The 19,942-nt window shown below is 46.7% G+C and overlaps 1 long non-coding RNA gene across 1 annotated transcript; it reads left to right on the top strand.

Annotated features, from left to right (window-relative positions):
* Positions 1 to 8,748: 8,748 nt before the first annotated feature.
* LOC137853047 (uncharacterized) lies at positions 8,749 to 12,251 on the top strand. Its single transcript, XR_011094195.1, has 2 exons — positions 8,749 to 9,061; positions 9,242 to 12,251. It is a non-coding gene; the product is annotated as an uncharacterized lncRNA (long non-coding RNA).
* Positions 12,252 to 19,942: the final 7,691 nt, after the last annotated feature.

Genomic DNA, 19,942 nt, shown 5'->3' with positions numbered 1-19,942 from the left:
AATAATCTGGTGGCTTATAAAATATGTGCTTCTTAGCATTAAGAAGTAGAAGAAACATGCAGCATAAAACAACTTGAGGTCAATAAGGTATTATATTGCAGCTTATGGATGGAATTAAGTCTCAGGCTCACAGTTTTTAAATGGTGCTGCACTTAATAAAATATGCTTCTTTTTTTAAAAGTTATATTGCCTATTATGTTTCAAAGGCAGAAAGACTCAAGTTTTAGAGCATCTCATTTCAGCTTGCAATCTGCGTATTCTCTGCTTTTCCACTTTCATCCTGATTTTTGATAGCTAGAGAAGATAATTAAAAGATCGGAATTAGCTGAGGGTGAGCGTTATGACCAGCAAGCTCCCTGGAGGAAGGTCTTTAAAACCACAAGATGGATGAGAAGCGATACGGATGCATGCTAACATTATTATTCTTTCCATTAAGCCATTTACTGCTCTTGATCTGTGACAGAACTCCCACTGATGTCGAATGAGGATGAACGCATTGATCCAGGGGGAAGAAAAGGCTCTTGCAGGAGGAGTATATATTTTTTTTTTCTTTCTCCCTCTGTGACAGAGAATTGATCAAAGTGCCAGCTCTTGGGCTGCAGAGTTTGTCACAGGAAACTTGAGGCCTGATCCAACTTGAGGCCTCCACCAGCCTTCACTCATTCCAATGAGAAAAAAAATGGACACCACGATGGTGGATGGCTGAAACTGCTGGGTTGGAAGCACTCAGGGTCTGGAAGTGGCCCTCAGGAGGCTGTGGTGATGGGCGCTGCAGGGCCTGGTGAGGAGAAGGAAGGACGGGCTCCTCGTGCCACTCTCTGGGATGTAGCAGCAAGGAGCATCATGACCTGTTGCACAGACAACACGACCCAAAACATATCAGATATCCCGAGGTCTTTAACCACCAGCCCAGAAGGCTTGCATGGACTTGAAACCTGGCAATATTCAGCGTTGGGCATGGCCAAAAGGGCGAGGTGGGAGCTCACCCCACTCCACGCAGCCCTCATGCTCTGGAGGCTTCCAGGCCCAGCAAACTCTGGCCATTTTGCCCTCCGAGTAAAGTCTGATTTATACTCATCCCCCACATGTATAGCATTTGTTTATTTCTGTAATATATTAAAATACAGCAACATTCCATACTTGGGGGGGAGCTTAGAGGGAGAGTAATGACTTACACATGTACTGTGCTACATTGGATGTCTTCCAGTATCATAAATAAGAAGGAAAGCAAGATTTTACAGCTCAGCCATTAATGAGAACAGTCCACTATCACATATGGAAAAATACTTTAGTCAGTAAAAGCTGAGACAACACTGATGGCATTTAGCTGTCCGGCATGAATCATCTTCATAGAATAAATTCCAAGATAAAATATTATATCTTTAGTTGATTTGTAGCCTCATTGCAGGCAGATGCAAATAAATGTTGGCATTGGTATGTTCTAAAACTGGCTAGCACAGCTCTAGAAATAAGTTAATTAAACTGTAGGTGCTGGACAAGCACATGCTTTCAAGGCTTAAACCTTCCAGGTGTTCTTTTGTGTTACCTGCAGGTGCTTTTTCCCCCCTCTCCATGCTAGGTGGTTTGCAGAATGGAAAACTGAATGAACGCTGCAGGTGAGTCAGGGCTCTTTTAAGAAACAGGCATGGCTGACAACTTCTTTACAGAATTATATATATATATTAAAAAAAAAAAAAAAAGTCCTAAGGAAGGCATTTAAACAGTGAAGTGAAAATAGTCTGTATGGCAGAAATGGAGATTCAAGAACCATTCACCTCTCAGATGTGGGTTACACCGATGCCTCTATCCGCCACCCCCAGGGAGCGAAGCACTGTACTTTTTCACATTTTTTGCTGCTAACAGAAGCGTTTTCCAGCCTCTCCCACGAAATTCCTCTCCAGGCTTGTTTATGGCCCTCACTCTCCAGGACTCCGATTATCTTCATCTGCCGTCTCGCACAGCGCTGAACCTGCTCTGAAAGCCTGCAGGCACCCACAGCTGCCGAGCTGGGAGCTTTATATTTGAAGCAGGCTCCCTCCGCGGAGAGCACGTGGAGATGTGTGCCTCTGAGGGGTGTTTTGGGTCTGAATCATGCCTGAAAGAGCCTCTTTCTCCCATGCATCTCCATGATATGCTCACTGCTAGCTGGGGAGGGCCTGGCCACCAGTGCCTACGTGGGCTTTAAGTGCCTGAGCACCTGTGTGGATCCGAGCCCTTTGACCTTCCCAAATGAGCTGGTTGGGCTTCATGCCTGCCTCCACATGCAATGCTGTTAGTAAAATAAGAGCTCGCAGTCATCGATACTTTCTGCAGCTAGTCATTAACGTTGCTTGCATGCATTTGCCCATGCCTCAGGAGAATCAAAGGACAAGTTTTGCATAAAAACATTAGCACAGCCATCATCAGTAAACTGCCAATTTTTCTTAGCATTCAGTGCATGCCTTTAAATGTTCTCCAAGCTGTGCCACTCTGAGCAGGTGCCAGCACACTCCTCTGACTGCAGTAACTTGCACCACAATAAATGTAAGCAAAGTCTGAGATCAGGTTGCACCTGTGGCTCAGCCTTTTCTCACTAATTTAATCTAACAAAGATATTTTATTTCATTTCTTTAAAATATTAAAGAGAAAAAAAAAAAAAAAAAAAAGTAGTGGTGTGCTGTGAAGTGCTTGTACTAGGAAATAACATGTAGCTTTTAGAACCTGAAAAATCTGAATTCTTCCCTGGGCTTCCAAGAGGATCTGGTTTCATAACCTGCGAGCACTGATCTTCAGTCTGCAACAAACAGCAGAGCTATCCTTGTGCTCCTTACCCACTAAGTGTGTTTTGGTGATACCTCAGGGGCTTTGAGCAACCTAGTCTGGTGGGAGGTGTCCCTGCCCATGGCAGGGGGTTGGAACTGGGTGATCTTTAAGGTCCCTTCCAACCCAACCAAGCCCTTCTGTGATTCTCTGATTCTACAGCTCCAGGCCTGGGTCCTTTTTTCATTAACCTTGAAGAATGCTTGACGTCAGCTGTCCATTTGATAGGCACAACGAGTACCCATCTCACCTTTTGTGTTGACTCCATCAGATAAGGACTTCTCTGCCATGGACAGAAACCATGGGCTCTCAAGAGAGCTCCTTTGAGAGCACTATCCCTAGGGCAGAAGCTCTCAGTAAAGCCAAGCTGAGCATTTCTAAATAAGCATGATAAATATGGGAGAAGGACTGATTCTGGAGCGTTATATGGGTGAGAAGAAGCAGGAACAGGAACAGAAAGGTTAAACATATAGACAAAAATAAATGGGTCGGTGTATTGGGCCAAGCCACCTAATTCAGTACAAACTTGTCTGAACTCAAGCCAGGAGACTGCAGCGTAGTGAACCTGATATATCAGTGAGGACAGGCATACACTCAGCCACAACCCTAAAAAGATTGTTTTTCCTAAATATAATCATAGAATCATTAAGCTTGGAAAAGCCCTCCAAGATCACCTGGTCCAACCATCACCCTACAACCAATGTCACCCACTGAACCATGTCCCTAATAGCTGCTTATGCTAAACAGGAGAGTTACAACAACTTTCTAGCCCTGCCATACTCACTGAGATTTTCATCTGCACAGGGACTGAAGCATATTTTGGGTATCTGAAGCCTCTCTGTTCCTTTTCAGTTCCCAGCTTTGCTCAGCTATGGTCTTAGTAAGAAGCGCACAACAATCCATTTGCTTGGATACATAATTGCATTCTGACAAGATTTCCTTATAAAGCCATATTATTGATCAAATTAAAAGTATTTTTCTATAGAGTCATCGCTATATGTTATGCCAGACCTCAGATTTATTTTGGATACTGCCAGCAGGAAACTTTGTTAATGGAATAGAAAAGGGAATTGCACAAATTCTTACTTTATACTATAGAAAAAGATTTGCATCCAAGCCATATTGGATTTTGGGGAAATTCAAGCACTTCACCTCTCTTTTTGTTCTTTGTGAACAAATACCAGGAAGGAGGAAATTAGCTTCTTGACATGATGGAGCAGAAATTGCTGGATCATTTTTATACCATAAATGCCACGAGGAAACGTCAAGTAAATCAGTCAAAATACTCCAAAGGAGTTGCTGCCCATGGATCAGGCTGCTAGATACTCAGCCCTCCCGCGTTCCACTTGGTGAGGATGTAGGGGCCTGGGATTGACAGGGAAGTATGTTTTCCACCCAGCCATTTTTCTCACAAACGTTGCCTAGCTAATTCATCGCGTAATTTCTACCCCTCTCTAGCCTCTGCAATTTGTTAGGTGCCTGAATGCTTTCCTTCTTTGATTAAGAGCGCAAACTTTGGGAGAGAAATACAATATTCCCTTTGTTTTTGTGCAGCACCACACACAAGAATAGGACTCGATAGGTAATTAGAATAATGATGTTAATGGTCTAGCAAGGAGAATGAGCTCTTGACTGTCATCACGAAGTATCACTCGCATTAGGTATTAAGGGGGTACTGCAGAGTGGAGGTCATTGTCTCTGCAGGTGACCAGCAATTTAACAGTAGTGCATTATGCTTGCTTTCCATCTCCACGAAGGCTGGCATGTGGCATATTTTTCATGAATCTCATTGGGGTGACTACAAATCTCTCCTTCAGATCGTTCAGATAAGCAGAGATGTCTTGGGGTGCCAGGAAGACATTCTTTTCTCCAGCCAAGTAATAGGTGGGGTGATAGCAAGGGCCTCCACAGGCTGGAGAAATGGTCCAACTCTGATGAAGTCCAGCACAGAGGAAAGCAGACCTGGGATCCTGGTGGCCAGTAGCACCTGGTGGCAGCAGCAGAGCTCACCATCCCCGTGGGCTGGCATGCAGCCAGCCCTCTTCCCTCCCTGTGCCCTGCATTGGGTGACCGGCCACATTGCCCATCGGCTGAGTTGCCACTTCCAAGCGGGATAAATATTTGCCCCGTTCACCATGTGCTGCTCTGAGCATGGCAATCCCCTTCCAGCTTGTCTCCATGGGGTCTCCAGGCGGGCTTGGGTACGTGACTCGTCCTGAGACAGAAGGAGGAAAGGGAGCTGCAGCAAACGGCGCTCGCTCGGCCCGCAGATTCCTTCTGCACGAGCTAAGTTTGGGCACGGAGCTCTTAAATAAGCTCTTGAACTTTTCCATTCCCTTTTTGGGCTAGATTATGCGAGAGGCTGAGGCACATAACTACCTGGCTGCTCTCATCAGCAGGGGATGTTCAGCATCTTGCAGGCTCTTCGGGTACACATCGCGCACGTGGAGGGCAGGCCAGTGTTCAGCAGACGTGGGAATTTGTGCCTACTGCTCATGTGTGAAACGGGGGAAAAAACAAAAACAAAAACAACACAAAACACTTCTATTCATATCTACTACCAATGGGATGTCACAAAAAAACATCAGACTAATGAGGCACTTCATAGCAAAACTCAGACAAGACTTTTGTTGCAGACAAATCAGTCTCCGTTTTAACAATTCCCCATGGCCTGTACATGCTCATGATTATGTGGGCATGAGTGCGGTCACTGACTCCAAACACTGCCGTCCATCTGAATACCCCAACTTGGAGGCATTCAGCCCTAAACCCCGGGTCTGCTGAGAACCTGCCACTGTGAGCTGGTCACTCCTCACATGCGAATGCAGGGATGTAGAAAGCATTCAAAGCCACTTGGGTATGCTTGCATAAACCTTTTATGGCATACACTAACAGTCTGCAATTAAGTGCAAGGAGGAAAAAATAGACTGACCCCATGATTCAACAGCGATGGTGTTGTACAGAGTAGAGGGGGAGTTTCACAACTGACCTTGAGATGCTGAGGTGAATGGCTTTCTGAATGTGCCCAGTCTCAGCCATTAACTACAAAGGGTGGCTAGGTCAGGCACAGATGGCCTGGTAATAGATTTTATTAAGACACAGCTAAGAAAGATGAATCAGACCCGGGTCCTACGGTGTCAGCCCTTGAAGGATTCCGGCACAGTGGTCTACACTTAGATGAGATGTCCCTCTTGCTCTCAGTGGGAGCTTTCAGAGCAAGTTCCTCCCCCTGTTACCTTTGGAGGACTGCTTCAATGGGTGCCTGCGCTGCTGACACAACCTAAGGGCCAGAAGGAGGCAGCCTGCTGAACGAAACAGACAGGAGATCTCCATCAGCTGTTCCCTTGTGCGAGGGATTTAACTGAGCAAGGGAAGCTAGGAACCAGAAAAGGTCAGAACTGTAGCAGGAGTTATTGGAAAAGCGCTCCGTCAGCTGAGGACCCAGTCCCCTAAAGCCTTTGCCACACATGTAGCCTTTATTCGTGGGGCTAAGCAGTTTCTTTGACTGTGTGCAAAGGACAGCCTTTGCTGGATTGGATCCCTGTTCATAGAAAGATTTACTGGACTCAGCAGTTTGTTACGGCATCCTCTTGAGTGCAATCGTACAGTCAAAGTTGCAAAAGCGGTTTCTACCCTGAAGCCTTGCCTTCGTGGCACGCCAGAAATATTGCCTTTTCGGATGGGACGTCCCAAGGTTGATTGCGATCCAAAGGTCGCTGCTGAAAAGTCAGGGCAAAATGCTTTCAGCTGGTGATGAACTGCGACTGTCCCTGTACGTGCATGAAATTCGCTCCTTCGCAACCTCCTCCACCATCCTCTGAGGGATGTGCCACAGGCCAGCGTGGCAAAGCTACGGGATGGGGTAACATGAACCCCTGGGATGAGCTGGTGGATCAAGCACCATCCTCTCAAAACCCTGTCACATTTATAATCATATATAGCCTGTGAACCCAGGACCGAAGCTGAAATGACAGGGAAATTAAAGTTCTAGACATTTTTCATTTTTCTTTCCCTGATAAGGCTGAATATGAGACATTGGCTTGTCTGACGGCGTGAACTTTAAAAGGACACTGTGTACAAAGTGTCCGTCAGCCTTACACCCTCCCCATGGAAATCAGAAGTCATTCTAAAAAAGACTTAAAAATGGCTTAAATGCTTTAAGCACCTAGAAGACTTAATAAGGATTTAAGTTGGCTTTAATGCTTACATTGTGCTACCTTAAAGATTTAAGAAAGCTTAAATGCTTATGTGCCTTAAGAAGTTAGGGTAACAATCGTTTTGTCTGCACAAAGCCCAAATAATCAGGATTTATTGGGTGAAACCCTTCAGGGAGGTCTTCAAATCATCTCCTTCATTATCAAAATCACAGAAAAAAAATAATAAATAATGGCTGAGGCTGGCAGGGGGCTCTGGAGGCCCCTGGCCCCAAGCCCTGCTCCAGCAGGGCCCCCCAGCGCAGGGTGCCCAGGACTCCCAGGAGGAGACCCCACAGCCTCTCTGGGCAGCCCTTGGTAGCACCTGCTAGAGGTGTGCTCTGTAAGAGTGACCTGAAAGCGCCAGCTCATGGTTTTGCCTCTCTACCTAAATATTTTGCCTTGCACCCACCGTCTTAGTATTCAGGGTTTATCCCATCCAAGTGTGTACGTTGCTGTGAGGTCTGGAAAAGCTTTTATCTCCATGTGGAGTTTTGCAGGACTGAAGAACCACCTGGCAGAGGGGCTTGCCCAAGAAGGCATAGGAATGGGCACTTGAACCCAGGTCTCCAGCCCACCAGGCCCTTGGCTGTTGGTTCACTCCAGACACAGCACCTGGGCCGGCTTTCCCACATTAGTTTCTTCCGTATTTCAAGGGCAGCCCAAACTGCTGGCACACCTGGTGGACCCATCTATTTCCTTGCAGCCAAACCCATTTCCACTTCAGCCCCAGTCCCCTCTCCTTCCCCTCTCCATTTTTCTATAGAAAAGCCGTGAAAGCAGTTTTTGCCATCTGGCTAGAGCAACCTCCAGCATCTTCTGAGAAGTCTCCTCCCATTCCCTCCAAGGAATCTCTCCTCAGGGCCCATTCCTGCTGCCCAAGTTTGGGGTTGTAGTTTGGGTATGTCCCATGTGCCTTCAAACTCTGAGGAATTTGCAGCAGTTACAGAGGAAACTCATTTCTAGAGCAAAATTTCATGAGATCTGCTAGCTAATGAGTGCGGTCAGCCCAGAGAGCAGAGCTTACAGCACCAGATAGAAATGCAACGGGGTCCAGAAGGCACTGCTCTGGGAGTAATCACTGGCAATCGTCAGCCTGTCGAGTAATCACTGACTTGCTCTTCTTGGATATATCTTTTGGAAATATCTTATAAAACAATAAGCCTAGCCCCCAAGAGTGGGACAAGCTCTATGCACAGGCAAAGCAGGCAGCTCCCCATGGGGAAGGTCAAGGTCTGTGATCCTGCTATTTCCAGAGCCCTGGAAGCCAGAGACCACTCTGGAGGCTGTGTAAGGAGAGGCTGGGGTATCACTCTTCGTGGAGGCACAGCCTCCCCCAGCAGCGGTTGTTCTGACCAGCCCTGGTGTCCTACAGGCAGCTGCAGCAAATGCAGCTCTCCATCAGCCTTAATAATTCTCCCCTTGCCATGGCAGGAGCCTCTGAGCTCAGCCTTGGCCTGGCCTTTGTCCCTGATCCTTGGGGTGATACATCACTGCATACTTTAACCTCAAATTAAAATTACAGGGCCAGACTCGGCTCTATCACCTGAGCACTTTGATCCCTACCTTGCTCCTCCGCAGCATTTCTCCCTCAGGCCAGCAGAGCCACACCAGCTCAGCCCGGGGTGCACCCAGCACCCCAAATTTCATCCATCAGCAGTTTATTCCTCATCCTTGACAGGCCAAGCAGGGGGACAGGGAAGCCCTTGGCCCTGTGCAGCCACTTTGCTGTCGCTGGGCTGGCTGCTGACAGCAGACACCCCAAACCGGGGGCTGCCAGCATCGCTCGGGGCAGGCTGAGCCAACCCATTTCATTTGCACAGGGTTTGCTTTGCAAATGCTCTTTTGAATATGCTACTGAGAAATGCCCCATTTCTCTGGCTTTTCTTCCAGGGCCCGGGACACGTCCCGTTCCCCAAACAGGCCCCGAACGGAGTCACCCAGCAAGCGCCAGCACCGTGAATAGTCGCAGCACGAATTCCTCGTGTCAGCTCTTCTGTAACTGATGTCCCCCCCGCGCCAAGCAGCGCCAGGACCTGCTGCTGCTGCTCCCGGCCGAGCTTTCCAAGGTAGGACAATCGCCCTGGTATGTAAACGTGTAATTTACCAGCTTTCCATATTTAATATTGCAGCTAATATCTAAGAATGGTCCTTAGCTATAATTGTTATGAAGATGTCTTTGCTTTTTCTATTAGTGCCTCTGATATAACTAACTTTTCATGTCTTCTTCTTTTTTTTTTTTTTAATAGGCAGCTTCAAAGAAGCAACAAAGTGATGAGCACTTCTAATGGCCTTACTTTGTGTGTTTTAACCTGGGAGATAGACATCCACTGTGTGGGCTGGGTAACAGGTGATGCACGCTCAAGTAAATATATACACACTGAAGAGGAATGTGGAAACCCTTCTAGGGTTTATTTAACGTGCTACGGAGATACAAGGTTATGACTCTTCCAGAAAAACTAGAGGAACTAGCTCTGATCCTTCAGAAAAGAAAAAGGGGCTTTGAGTCGTTTACAAAAAATAAAGGCAAGAATTGAGACCTCTAAATATCTTTTATCACCTTCAAATACTGTGGCTAAGCTGCACAAGCGGGGATCCAGTTACACCCTGAACATTGCCTTTCATGCAAAACCCATCTCCGTATGCTTCAGGGCCCTAATTAGGGTGTTACGACCAAGAGAAAAAGAAAAAAAAAATAGAGATGTGAGCAAGCATGGGTTCAGATAAGCTTTGAGTAAGGTGGGAGAGGCAGTGAAGTGGAGAGCTAATGTCATCTCCCGGTAGGGGTCAAGAATTTAAGCCCTGAGTGTGCAGGATGGGTGGGCCCAGAAGGAATGCCAGATGACTTTAAATAGCAGAAGGAGCTAACGTACAGACAAGATACCATGGGGGAGAACACAAGCAGCTCGCAGAGCAAGATTTCTGCCGTCTTTTTTTAAAAAATGAGTTACAGAAGGCAGGGAAAAATACTGCAAGGTGAATGCCGAGGGGGCAGATTCGTGCAGACTCCTTACCTCTGTCATTGGATGGGCTGTCTCCCGGAGCACGCTACCGTATGATTAGTTCTTGAATTAATTAGGAGCATAACGAGCGGCCCATCCTCCCTGTGGTCAGTGCTCTGAACCTCATTAGCACCAGCGCACAGCCCATTAGCAGGAGGCTTGCAACATCAAACCCTCCGAAGGCTGGCTGGTGAGCAGGACGGGATTTGGCAGCCTCTAACAAGTGCAAGAGCTGCAAGCATCCCCGGGGATGAAGACCTGCGCATGCGAAGGCCTGACAGCGTGGCACACGGGAAGCTCCTCAGGGACTATCAGGCCCATGGAGAATACCAAGCATTTTTTGCAGGCTTTCTCCTTCTGTCCTGCTGGAGAGCGCTGGCATCGCTTTGAACTGCTCGGTGCTCGCGGTCTCGGGATGTGTTGTTTCCCAGGGGCCAACAAGAGAGAACTTGCAAATTGCTGATAGCCAAGCAAAAAGAAAGAAAAAAAAAAAAAAAAAGAAAAAAAAAAAAAAAAAAAAAAAAGCATGCAGTAACATTTGGCTTTGCAGCTTATTTTCTGAGGAAGGTGGTTTGGGGTTGCATTTTCCCCCTGCATTTTCACACATAACTACATTAGTATAATCTGAGTCATGTCTGCGTATTTACAAAGAAACAGATCCCCAAGGAGTTTATGGATTTGTCATCCCAGCGCTGAATCCCAGAGAATGATCCTTCCAGACCATAATGAGATATTGTGTTTGCTTCTGGAGACAAAGCTTGCCTTTGGATGCCCGTCCAGCTTTTCCAGAGACGTGAATAAGAGTCATGTGTACGTAACCCTGCTGCCAGGGCTTTGGGCAGCAGTGAGGGCTGGGTTCAAGCACTAAGGCATCACTGCAAAACCTCTAGCTTGAGCTCACACCTGGGAAAAGCAGGCTAAGCTATCTGATGGTCAGTCATCTCTCTGCTTTCTCACACAGGCGTCAGATGGGCAGCACAAAATATGCTTACTTATGGAGAAAAGAGTAGTTGAACAAGGTAAGTAAACAGCGTCACAATAACGAATTCCTAAACTGTATCGGTTTCAATTTCTCTTCCTTTGGGATAAAGCTGCTTGGCAGCTTTCCTGCTGCTGCGTCACCTTCACTGGTGGTTTGAGAGTTGGTCTTGCAAAGACACGAGCCTGTGCTCTGCAAACATGTCTCTGCTGCATGCTGCTCTGCTGGGGCTTTCTGTCACTGCAGCTCCTGCACAGAGCACAGGGAGCTGATTGCAGAAGCTCTGAAGCCACATCTACACATCCCACACTCCTTGCAAGAAATGGTCACCAGTGGTCTCCTGCAATTGCTCTATCCAGAGCTGTACCTTCCCTTTGCAGCTCAGATGCTGAAAACTGCGGGTTTAGGTTGAGGGAGCCACTCATCCCAGGCTCCTTCTGCAAGATTTTGTTGGCCACGCTTATGCACATCAATGCAATCACCAATTTTCCTGCATATAATGTTATTTAATCAGGTGCACCTCTCAGGCATAATAACGCAGCACGTGCAAACCAAATCCTCTCCAGCCATGGCCACTGTATCTTTGTTTCATTTTACCTGGTAGCAAACCCCTGGATTTGGGCACTTTTGCCCAAAGGACAAGGAGAAGCTTTTAAAATGTATCTGGCTTTCTGTAGTATGTGCTTTATGTGCACTGCATCTCCACCTGAGACTGGCTAAGCACGCAGGACCTCAGCTCTCCAGCTGAATCAGTTGAGTTATTTGCATCCAGAACTGACAAGAAAATGTCAGGATCCCAGAATCAAGTACATCTGGAGCACAATGTTCATGGATTATTTTTTTTCCCTAATCTTCAGCAGTTACTGATTGGATCACCCCTTGAAGTGGCTCGCAGACCATTTCTTTCTCTCGATGTTCCTGCTGGGCCTGTTGGTCACGTTATTGCCCGCTGTCTGTGGAGTCAGGCTGAAATATCAGTTCCAGCACTGCCTTATGGAAATCACTGCCATGAATGAAGCATTTGCTGCTGCTGTCTCAGGAGAACCAAGAAGCCACATATCCATGGTCCCGTGTGCAGGCAGAATGAGAAAATACCTGTTCAGTCATGGCAGGCAAAGCCTGCATTTTTCTCCAAAAGTAGCACTTCACTTTTGAATGTTTATACCTGCTGTCTGTCATTTCCATCTGATGTCACTTTGCTCTGGTGTTAAATAAAAGCAAATAATGTGTTCAGCTGAATTTCTCTGTGTTACTTCAGCTGACATGTTTTGTACTATCTCAAGTCATCCTGTCAGGTTCCTTCATATTTGCCATCACTCCCACTTGAGTCTTTTAATCTTTCAGTCTCTTCCATGCCTCAGATCTTTTTATTGCTCTTTCTATAACCCTTCAGCCCTTTTTGGCTGCATCTCTGAAGTACCTCACAGGTTTTTCTAGGTTCAGTTATCCTGGGCAAGTTGATGTCCTCACCATTGCCTGGTTTGTCCTCTTCTCTACCACACCAGGCAGCATTTTCTCCAAGCCTTCCTTCATTCATGGGAACAGCCAAAGAGCCACCTATTGCTTTGAATTGTCCTTGAAAAGTCTTCTTCAGCCTGATGGCTGCAAAAATAATAATGAACTCCTCTGGGGCTGCCTGTTGTGCTGATCAGGATCATCCTCCTGCTCTGCCCACCGGTACATCTATAGCCATTTGCTGTCTTTGCCTTATTGAAATTGCACGCTTGTTTTACACAATCATAGGCAATTTTTATCCAGGACAGAACTTTACCCACATTGCTATTTATTTGTCTGAGGAGCATTTTTTAAATGCCAATGAGTATGTAAATACATATTTTCAATTGCCTCTGCTGCTTAATGCAGGTGACCTAATAGGACCTAATCTGGTGGGAGAGGCAGAGCCCATCCTCGCAGAAGCCCTGCTGCTGTCCTGCTGCATTCACCGAGTTGTTTTAAAGTAGCATTTTGGTTATCAGTTCAGCCAGTGCTTCCTGTTCCTGATTCAAGACTTCCCGGCCCACAGCGTTTATTTCAGAGGCTGCTACAATCACTGTGCTTTGGAGGGTCTTAGAAGTCCGGAGGAAAATATCCCAAATCCTTTAGGATTTAGGGGGGATGTTTTTACTGGCAACTCAGCCTCATGGCTGTTCCAATCCTTGCTTGTTTCATACACGGAGCAGGAAGGAGGAAAGAAAAGAGGTCTGTGGGTAACGAGCCTCAAAATGCTCAGGCTTTCAGGCTGGAAAACAACATCTGAAGTTCTACCTCAAAGGCCATCCCCTGGGAGCACGGGGTCATGATGGAGAGCATTTCTGAAGGCAGAGGCGGCTGCCCAGAGAGCTTCTGCAGAAGCAGCATCTTCTGGTGATGAGAGTGTTTGGCTCCACCTGGGGCCTGCGAGGACCCTGGCCAACACCGAGGTGACAAGACAACTGAAAAGCCACCACGCTTTGCTGGGAAGATGGGCCACGGCTGCTTCATCCATTGCGTTCCCTCTTCCGTGGCCCATGCCAAACTCTTACCAGTTCCTCTGGCATTGCTTCTTCCAGCCTACCAGGTCCCCTTGAAAAAATACACATGGTGATTTCTCGATGGGTGCACACAAAGGGTATAACTTCAGGGAGGGAGGAGACTCCTCAGAGTGGCTGGTGGTTATGTACATCAGGACTCTGTACATAGGCACAAACACGGACAGCTGTGTGTATAACAGCTGGGATTGCCCGGCAGGAGACTCACACACAGGATGGTTGGGTGCTGTGAAGCACTCTAGGACAGGGCACGGTCCTGCAGAACACAGCACAAGGCATCTGAGGATCTTCCTGCTCTTCCTTTATCATTTCCTTTAACATAAAAATAGAGCCAAGACCACTGAGCACTGAAACAATCACTTCAACACACGATTGCCCGTGGGGATGTGCAGCTGACACGATTGCCTTTGTGCCGGGGTAATGACAGGATTTAGCCCTTTTTGTAAACTCTCATTAAAACCTAAACCCACATGCACATCCTGGTTATATGGTTGTTATAGTTCAGCATCTACTGTGCTTGTCTCATCTTGAAAGTAATTGTTTTTCCTCCGTCTTGTGGGCAGTCCCTTTTGTTTTATAAGATACAGAGGAGTAGTAGAATGCATGCAAACTCCCCATTGCTGTAGTATTCAAGAGGTTTGGCTTTCCCGCATCTCAATAAATAACTAAAATGTTCCATCAGCCCAGTAGCATGGGGAGTGAGAACAATGTATGACCAGATAATTAAATGTCTTGTCTTTGAATGAGAAACAAAGTCATTCTCACCAGAGGCTGTTAAACCAGGCACCCTTGCTCATCTGACATGCTTCCTGGCCTGTGTTTGGTGTCTGTGACAAGTGATTGTGTGTGGGGATTTTGCTGGATGCAAATGATGAAAAAAATTGTTTATTCTGCTGTTCAGGATTAGTCATCCCAGAAAAGACTTTTACAGTCCTTTTGAGGACCATGGGTGTTACAGACCATGGGTAACCCCTTCCAGCTCTGCCCTAGGTCCACACAAAGCAGAAACAAGACACAAGTGGCCCTGCATGGGCAGAGCATGCCCTTGTGTGAGAAGGTGATGAGCCATTCTCCATCTCCTCTACGTGTTGCAGGCCACACAGAAGCATCTCCTGGCCTGGCTCTACCCTATAGGTGCCCCCACTGAGCGATGCTGAGCTGAACAGTAACAGCCTCTGGGGCCAAATGGGATGCGTCAAGTGAGTCACTGCAATTTGACAATGAACTACTGACATAAGATAGAAACTCTTCTTCAGCTGGCCATTGTTATGACCTCCATGCTTCAAGTAAGTTTTTTTATTATTTTTTTATTATTATTTTATTTTATTTTATAAATGTAGTGCAACAAAATTGGTCAGAGCAGGAGCTAAAATATTTAAAACCAAGAAGGTAAACTAGAGATAGAGAAAGAAGAAGAGAAAATAACTGGTCCTTAACGCGGGTCCTGCACTTTAGCTACAACAACCCCATGCAACACTACAGGCTTGGGGCAGAGTGGCTGGAAAGCTGTACAGACAGAAAGGATCTGGGGGTGTTAGTCTGGAGAAGAGGAGGCTCAGGGGAGACCTCATTGCTCTCTGCAGCTGCCTGAAAGGAAGGGGTGGGGAGCTGGGGATCGGCCGCTTCTCACAGGTAACCAGTGACAGGACCAGAGGGAATGGCCTCAAGTTGTGCCAGGGGAGGTTCAGGTTGGCAATGAGGAGACATTTCTGCTCAGAAAGAGCAGTCAGGCACTGGGACGGGTTGCCCAGGGAGGTGGTGGAGTCACCGTCCCTGGGGGTGTTCAAGGAGAGGTTGGACGTAGTGCTTGGGGACATGGTTTAGTGGTGACACTGGTGGTAGGGGGATGGTTGGACCAGGTGATCCTGGAGGGCTTTTCCAGCCTTAATGGTTCTGTGGTTCTGTGATTCCATGACAGCTGGATTTCACTAATCTGCTATAACTCTCTGCACATCTCAGCAAATTCAAGCAGATGTAGCATTTTGGCTTGGATATTTGTGAATGAACAGCATACACAAGCGCACACACACACACACACACAGAGGGCCATAAAAGAGTTAAATGGTGAGTTGGCAAAAACTGCTAATTACGCTTTGCTTCCAGATGAGTGAAGGCTGTAGGGAATTATGCAGGGACTTAACAACTCGTAGTCACCAGAGCAGCACAGCGTTAAGTGAAGTCCCCAAATGCCAAATGCAGCCTGATGCACACTGAGAGGCACACTCATGCATACCTCACACAGGGCTTGACGCTAATCAAAACCAGTCGAAAAACAAAAGCTGAGACTCATATTTTTCTTTCATGCTGCCTCAAAGCTTCCCATCATCCATGCAGCTATGTCCTATAAACCAAAAACTGAAAATGTCCTTTCAGTAACGCAATTTTTGTAAAAGGCAGCAGGCAACAGGCTGCTGGCACTGCTCAGTTCTGTCTCCATGTGGTCCTGCATCTGGGTTTGTTTCACTTCTTGATTGTGGTGGGTTTGCTCCATGTGTCTACAGAACCTGGCTGTAGGAGCTCTGCTCCATTGGCTGTGACCCCTGGCCAATGCAGAGGTAATATTTATAATTATGCAGTTTTATTTAAACTGTATGAAATTCAAGTGCAGCAAACTGAAACATGATTTGAGTATCTTTTTAAGTATGATGTGTAATCAACAGACCACCTTGGACCACCATGCCATAAGAAATCATTGGGATAGATGCTCTTCAATAAGGATGAGAGGTTTAGAAATGAGAATATGATGTCCTTTCTTTCTTAAAAAGTAATTTTTTCTCTCATTTTTCCAATGTCAGGAAACCATTTGTTAAGGGAGAGATAAGGAAACTTCACCTGAAATATTAATCCCTAATTGTCGCTTTGAATATTTCTTGCTTTTGCCTTTGAAATATTTGCCTCTGATTATGCTCAAAAATTGGACACTAGGGTCTCCGTGTCCTGGCTCTGCATGACACAACAGTACCTCTTGTTCCTGTCAAACCCTGTTTGGCTGCATTCATCAGTTTCCCCCTAAATTCCAACTTATCGAGTTATTTTCCAGCTATATGAACCCCGTTTGCACCCGGAGCAGTCAGGAGACTGGCGGCCACGAAGAGAATTTCCTCCCAAGCTCCCATTTCCTCTCCAACCCTTCTGTGACCTTAGGAAAATAGAGGGGAGGAAAAACCCCAAAACCTCCTATGGGATGCTGGATTCTCTGCCCAACGGAGCGATGTGGTGCAACATCCCGGGCCCAAATGGAGGAGATCCCGTGACCCCGAGCAGCCCCAGCATCCCGCGCCAGCTGCCTCGATGGGCTGAAGTGAGGCTGTCAATAAACACCCCAATGAAAGGAAGTTGTTGGGTTGTAATTAACATATGCCATTAGTATCTGTCGCTCTGGCCAGACGCAGCAGACAGGCTGAACCCATACATACAAATGAGTGTCTGCCCGAGCCGTGCGGAGGAGAGGGAGAGATGATTTCATTGTGAGCGTCTGGTGCTGTCAGCAGCTTTAAATCACGCTGGCACTTACCAGCGAAAACAGTAACGACCATTGTGTCCTGCAACAATAATACGGATTTAAAACCCGGCTTTATTTAATAAACATTTCTAAGCTCCTCTTTGCTCTCTCCTTTTGACCGGAGATGCCGAATTTAAATGATATTTCAAGGCAAGAAGCTCCGTCCCACCAAGGATAACTTTTGGTGAGACTCATTTTCGGGGCTCCTGCACCTACGGCTCTTTCGCAACTCTTTCCAGCGCCGCTGCCAGCGGGGAAGGCGATGACGGCTGTCCCATGGGAGGCGTTATCAGCCCGCTTCCTAAGAACATGACAAACAGCTTCTTAAAAGGTCTGAAGCGAGCCCCCATCCACCCACCAGCTGGAAGGTTTTCTGCCTAATTCGGGGTGGGAGCCGGGCAGCGGTGGGCTCGGGGCGCTGGATGAGCTCGTGCTCATCCTCCGAGGGTGAGATGGGGAAGGCTGTGGACAGCAGACACCTCCTGGCACCTGGGATGCCCATGGACACGCACGCATCCTCTTGTCCCATCAGGGTGTGCAGGATGCCTTCAGGTACAGGGCACACAGCCGTCCCCAAAAACAGCATGCAGTAAATTAATTAAGTTAATGTATCACCAGATATTAGTCTCCCAAAGCGGTCACGATACTTGGGTGTGAGCCCTTTTATTTTTTCTGAAGCCATAACGATGCCGTTCTTCTTTTCATTCCCAATAATTATCTTTGCACGGCTTTGCACAAATTCCTCTTTCTCTTAGGGGGATGAAAGATGAAAATGCCCGGACAAGCCTCAGCCCATTGGCAATGCCTGAGACCTCCCCGTTAATTGCTATCGCTCTGTTCTCACTCCAAAGAGAAATGTCAGGAATTGAAGGCTTAGCAGCTTTTTATCCCCTCTAAAAATAAAGCCTCGGTGAATTGGAAAAATAATAATAATTTGCAACCCCCTAATATATTACTGGAAGTTAATTGTAATTATTTTTCTTCGCACTTGCCTCGGCCTTCCTGTAGGTTTTTAAACGTTTATTTACATAACCGATTAGTTCAAGTCACATCGCTACCAAAACCAGTAGATCCGGGGCTGCAAACGTGATTCTGCTGAATTGCTAAACTGCAGCAAAAACCAACAAAGTCAGAAACATCTGGGCTGTGCTCCAAGACGCTGGATTTATGTGATCACATTCTGCATCTTGGTTCAGTTTGACAGAGTATTTTCCTACTTTCCGCATTAAAATAGCTTCAAAGGTCTCTGCAGGAGTTTCTTGTTGGAGGCATTTGAGATGGCAGATGATAATTAGACATTTCTATAGCGCAGAAATTATTCTCTTTGCATTTCCCCAGTTTGCAGGCAAAGCTGCGGTCAGCAACTGTCTGACTCATCCTCTCATCTTCCTACTTTTAAAACCCCACAGTTCTCCTATTTATTGGCAATTAAAAAAAAAAAAAAAAAAAAAAAAAGAGTTTTACTACCTCAAAAAAAAATAATAATCCTGTTTTATTGTCCTGGCTTCCAGCTTTCCGCAGCCAAATTGCTGTCACCTCCATTGGCATTAGTGTCCGAGGAGGCGCTGCAGAAACCCCTAGGATTCATCCCTGTGATGGTGCACCCTTTTTAAGGACAGAGGCATCTGGGCAGTCCGGCTCTCATCCATCAGCAGACCCAGCAGGATGCAGCTGGTACTCCCCGAAATGCCCTGGGAGAAGCTGTGGGATGGGCCCCTTCAGCTGGCCCTGCTCCAGAGGCAAGGCCAAGGGCCAGAGGGATTAGGAGGCTGCCAAAGGAGCAGTTTGCTTTGACAGTTTTCTCACATTTCATCCTAAAATCCCAAGAAGTGGTTGTGGCAACGCATCCTCCTGAGCCGGTTTGGATGTGCCCAGCATTACAGGATGCTCAACGGGCACCACCAGCTTCTGGCCCTACCTGAAGCTAAACAATATGAACAGGCTTTGGTGTTTCCACCCAAACTGCTGCACTGGAAGGATGTCTTCAGATGGAGGCCTCTGCTGCCAGATCTTTGGATGGAGAAATAGCCCTGTAACGCCAGATCACAAAGCTGCTGCTTCTTGCCAAAAGACTGCAACAGCATCACAGCATCTTCTTTTTTTTTTTTGCTTTAGAGATAAAGTGAGCTGGGGACGTAGCACTGCAACATTTGGCAGGTGGATGAGGACCTGCAGCTGGAGCCCAGCTCTTCTGGAGTCTTCAGCCAGGCTGGAAATAGGTTTCAAACTACTTCTGTACCATCAAGAAAAGGGGCAGTCTTGTACTGTATTTTCCCCTGTATGAAGTCCCCCTGCCTGCAACAGGGTTTCCAGGGAGAAAAATTGATGTCTTAAAACAAATTCCTAGATCAAGACCTAAATTTGAGGGTGCTTTATGGAAACTGGTTTCACTGGTTTCATTCACCAAATCTATTTTTTGGATGCTGCGCATTTTCTTTAACCTTTTGATGAGGAACTTACCCTAAGTATTTTGTCTCAGGAAGCCGTTCCACCCCAAAGCAGTAGTTCAGCCGCGGAGTTCAAAGGCACGAGAAGAAAAGGTTACCAGTGAGAAGTTCCATTAGGAAGTAGATTTAATCTTCCGATGTGTATGTTCATCAGTGCTTAATGTATTTAGCGCAGTGCCTAGGGCAACCCACTGCGTTAGCTGGGGATAGAGCTCCAGCCTTGTGCTTTTTGCTTTCTGTAGGTGCAACACCCATCAGTAGGAGCTGGGGCTGCCCTGTCCTGCTGTCCCCTCCACACATTCAAATAGAAAAGGGAAGAAGAGGGGAGACTTAGGGAAGAAGTTAAAAAAAAATCCCTCTACATTTTTTTTAATTTTATTTCAATAGGGGAAACTAGAAACTTATGGAGGCTGGTATAAGAAGCAGAGCAAGACAGAAATGCAGCAGTTTTGTATTAACATCTTTTCTTTATTAAGCTTTTTGTTGCTTGAA

The sequence above is a fragment of the Anas acuta genome, chromosome 1, assembly GCF_963932015.1.
Source record: "Anas acuta chromosome 1, bAnaAcu1.1, whole genome shotgun sequence".
In the NCBI taxonomy this organism is placed as follows: domain Eukaryota; kingdom Metazoa; phylum Chordata; class Aves; order Anseriformes; family Anatidae; genus Anas; species Anas acuta.
The sequence above is the reverse complement of the archived record's forward strand: the minus strand, read 5'-3'. Positions and strand labels throughout refer to the sequence as shown.